Genomic DNA, 4,962 nt, shown 5'->3' on the forward strand with positions numbered 1-4,962 from the left:
TTTCCTGACTCCTCCTCTTACTTGCTACTGAGCCTATGTGATTTATCAACCAGTAAATCCCGGAAATAATTAAAAGGCATTGTACTAGAGGTGGAAATGTTCATTTCACTGGGGAATCGGGAAAGGTTGTGACATAGGGAAATCCCATAAGGTTTTTCTTTCCTTTCCAAATTTGAAACTGTGAATCCTTTCTGCTTTTGTTTTTATGTTAGTTTCTTGCAGGCGACTGGCATGTAAACTCCTGAAGAAGCGTGCAAAAAAAAAAAAAGCTAAAGCTTTATCTAGGCTTTAATTTGTACCTCTAGGGAGAATGATGAGGGGTTATAAATGTGTGTCCAGATAATTGTTTAACTGTCTGTGTGTCCGCATTGTATGGGGGAGATCATTTCTACAGAGTTAAATCAGGATGGAAAGATGAGTGGAGATTGTATGCTACTGAATGCATTTGTGGCTGACCTAAATTTGACTGAGCTATTTCCAGACTGAGCAGGATCGGATTTGGAGTGCCTTGCTTTGCATTGATTGGTAAAATGGGTTCATGCCATATTTCCGGATCGGGATACCTCTGCCTTCATAAAAACTGCTTGAGCCACCACCCTATCACTTATCCGATGCGTATGCTGATCATATTATTTTTCATGTCAACTGGAACATTCTAAGCCTGTATTCTCCCTTGCACTTTTAGCAACTCTAGGGAATTAATTAATGGTATTTATTGAGAGTTTACTGTGTGCAGAGCACTGTAGTAAGCAGCTGGGAGAATATAATGCAGTAGAGCCAGTAGACATGATCCTTGCCCTCAAGGAGTTTAATGGGGAAGACTGCCATTTAAATACATTACAGATAAGGACATGTACTTAAGAGCTGTGGAGCTGGGGATGGGGTGTAAATCAGTGCTTAGTGGAAATACACCCGAGTGCATAGACGACTCAGAGTGGAGGAGAGGGAGGGCAAATAGGGGAATTGAGAGCTTAGTTAGGGATGACCTCTTGGAGGACATTTGAGTTTATCAGGGCTCTGAAGGTGGGGAGAGTGGTGGTCTGTCAGATACAAAGAAGTAGGGATTTTCAGGCCAGAACTCTGGTGAGATAGATGAGATCGAGTTATATTGAGTAGGTTGGCATTAGAGGAGCTGAGTGTTTGGGTTGCGTGCTAGTAGGAGATCAGCAAGGTAGGAGGGGGAGAACCGAATGAGTTGCCTTAAAGCCGATGGTAAGGAGCTTGTTTTTGAGGAGGTAGATGAGCAATCATTGGAGATTTTTGAGGAGTGGGGAGATGTGCACAGGATATCTTATTGAGAAAAATCATCCATACTGGAGTAGGGAGAGACAAAAGGCGGGGAGGTCAATGAGGAGGCTGATGCAGTAGTCGAGATGGGCTATAAGAACTTGGATCAGCATGGTAGCACAGTGATATTTTAACATAAAAAATTATATAGATTTTTTTTTCTTTGCACAGACTCGCACGCAGGGGCAAGAGTCATTTTTCTATGTGCAATACTTTACCTGTATTATAGTCTCAAGACTCTTCTTGACGTACTAATGCAACACCTTTGCCATTCACCATCTTTGGCAGGACTGGTTGGGTTAGGGTTAGGTTAGGACCGGATAAACTAACGGCAGTTCAGAAACCGAATGAACTTCACTTGTACCGCAAGTTTCCAAGTACCAGTATTAAAGGGGCACATTTTAATGCTGATCTTCAGTACATCTTTGCACCTTAAGTGCTCGATAGATATGACTGATTGAAATGTACTCCATTGCTCAGCTAGATAGGACATTTATGAAGGTATACAACAATATTAGTGTTGCATTCTCCCAATGCATAACATTGTATTTGAGTGCCTTTTGAGTGCTAAGCACTGTACTAAACTAATGGGAGAATGCAACGGTAGCCATATGAGACCTTTCTGAGAGGAAGATGAAGTACAATCATCCACCTGTGCAGCATTCTTAAATTCAGGAGTGGAGAGGCTTCCCCTCCCTCTTGTCCGTCCTCCCCTTCCTGACCCTTTTTGGATTCTTGTTGAACTATCTCAGTTGATTTACTTATGAATAACCTGTACAGGTCCACAAAAGATTATGTGTTTACCATATTTTGTGTATGCAAGAAAGTTTGCAGATGTGTTGAGGTGTATATATTGATTGAAGCTTGTCTATTAAGAGAAGTGTACAGAATTGGATTGGGTGTATCTTTCTTCTCTTTCACTCTTTAAATTAAAACAAAAATTCCTTAGTGTTAGATTTCCTTGGAAGTTGGAGCGTGATGAGGGCAACTATTAATTTCTCTCCAATACTGCCACTATTAACCCTGGTAGTTTATCTGACAAAGGCTGACATATAGATTCTATGATGTTTAGCTTGCATCCTCTAGACTATAACCTCAGTGAGGGCTGGGAGCATGTCTGCCAACTCTGTTATATTGCACTCTCCCAAGCACTTAGTACAGTGTTCTGCACAGAGTAAATGCTCAATAAATATGATCTGAGACAGCTTAAGGAACTTGGAGTCTCTTAGACACTTGCAAAATATTCTGCCAAACAGTCTTTGACTGTGTGTGTGTGTGTGTGTGTGTGTGTGTGTGTGTGTGTGTTCTGTGTCCCTTCCCCACAGCACCTGTATATATGTATATATGTTTGTACATATTTATTACTCTATTTATTTATTTTACCTGTACATATCTATTCTATTTTATTTTGTTAGTATGTTTGGTTTTGTTCTCTGTCTCCCCCTTTTAGACTGTGAGCCCACTGGGTAGGGACTGTCTCTATATGTTGCCAACTTGTACTTCCCAAGTGCTTAGTACAGTGCTCTGCACACAGTAAGCGCTCAATAAATACGATTGATTGATTGATTCTGAGTTGTGTGTGGTACTGGTGTTTTCTGTGAATACTGGGTTTCTGTACTCTCTAAGAAATATATTGCTCAAGGTCTGACAGGTGGTGCCCAGTTCTTTACTCCTTACACTTCAATTTCTTCTTTAGTAGGTGAAGCGTATAGCCAGTGAATACCATTATATTTTGACTCTGTCATTATTCCTGCCACCATTGCAAATCTTGATGGAGCTGCTAAGCTGTTAAATTGCATTCATTGACTGCTGAAACTTTAACTGATGTTCTCTGGATGAACAGAGTTGGCTTTTGTTATCTGTATCATTACATAGTACTTGATACTAAGATTTTGGTATCCCTCAGCAATAATAGGGCAGTTGAACCTGTATGTTTTTTCAGGGTGTTTTGTGAGTGGATAAATTTGATATTTTCATGGATTAACTTGCAGAAAATTGTCACTTTCTACTTAATGCCTAGCTAAAGCTAATTTGTGTTAGAAATTGACATTATTTGTATACTGCATAATGAGTTGACTCTGTGAAACTAATCTGATTTTCAGTGATTCCGTTCCCTTGCTATCTCCCTGGCATTATCTCTGCACTCATTTCAGTAACACTACCGATAGTTCTTTGTCCCCTGACAAAGATTGTGCTCTGGATTGGTTTTCAGCCAGGATTTCAAATTGCATGCTGTCTTCAAATAGAGGAAAATAATTTGAATTCCTAAAATGCTGCATCTTCAAAATTAAAGGTCTAATTTAAATAAATCTTTCTACTTATCACAGAGGACCCTGAAAGTGTCGATATTAGTCTTTGCTGCAAATACTGTAGCTCTTTGACCCCAGAGTCACCCTTCTCAGGGATGAGCAGCAAATTTTAGAAATGGGGAACAAAACTTGAATGATTTCCTCAACGCATCTTCCACCTTGGACAATATGAAGAATATTTACTTGCCACAAATGAAGTCCTAGCTTTTGCCCCAGCTTTTAATGATGCCACCACAGGTAGCATTCTGAAGAATGCCAAAGCTCCAGGAGGTGATGGTAGAGCTATACAGATCTACATTGAAACCAGCATTATATATCATATACATACACTCATTGTAGCCTATCAATTATCTCTTGGCCAGTGTTGGTATTGGGAAAGAACAGTGAGTCTCACAGGACTCAAAGTGAGACAGTGAGTGAACATTGTAGATACTATAGATCTGTAATGCTCAGATGTCTACACAGTTCTCTTTAATACATCGAACACTGAAGAAATGCCTGAAATTTCAAAGATTCCACCTTCATCACCCTCTTCAGGAAGAAAGGCGAGAAAGCAGACAATAGAAGTTATCAAGGAATCACAATATTCTCCACTGCCGATGAGTTGCTGTTGTACCCCCTGAACCAATTAATGACCTCAGCACTACTATTTGCTACTGTTAATAGGGCTGATCTCTGATAATAATAATAATAAAAAAGTTGGTTGCCCTGATTCAATTGTATTAAGTGCTTACTGTGTGCAAAGCACTGTACCATGCCCTAAGTTGTAATATACACAAAAATTGTCACTTCAGAATTAAAGGGGCTTTATCTGATCCTATCCCACTCACCAATGGAGCACAGTAGGGCTAGGTTCAATAGTCTCAAGACTATTCTGCACAGACACTATCTTTCTTCCCAAACTCACTGTCTTTTCCCAATACCAACACCAGCCAAGAGAGAATTGATAGGCTACGGTGAGTGTGTGTGTGTATGGATACGATATGCACAGTAGGGAGAAATGCAATGCTGATTTAAATAGCTACATTATTACTCTCTTTAAAGAGATGAAGTGGGAAGCAGCTTGGCCTGGTGGCCAGGCCTGGGAGTCAGGGGACCTGGGTTCTAATCCTGACTCTGCCATTTGCTTGCTGTGTGTCCTTGGGCAAGTCACTTAACTTCTCTGCGCCACACTTTCCTCAACTGTAAAATGGGGGTGAAATATCTGCTCTCCCTCCTATTTCATTCATTCGTTCAGTCGTATTTATTGAGCTCTTACTGTTTGCAGACCACTGTACTAAGCACTTGGGAGAGGACAATATAGCAATAAGCAGACCCATTCCCTGCCCTATTTAGATCAGGAGCCCCGTTTAGGACAGGGACTATG

The sequence above is a fragment of the Tachyglossus aculeatus genome, chromosome X4, assembly GCF_015852505.1.
Source record: "Tachyglossus aculeatus isolate mTacAcu1 chromosome X4, mTacAcu1.pri, whole genome shotgun sequence".
Classification (NCBI taxonomy): Eukaryota; Metazoa; Chordata; class Mammalia; order Monotremata; family Tachyglossidae; genus Tachyglossus; species Tachyglossus aculeatus.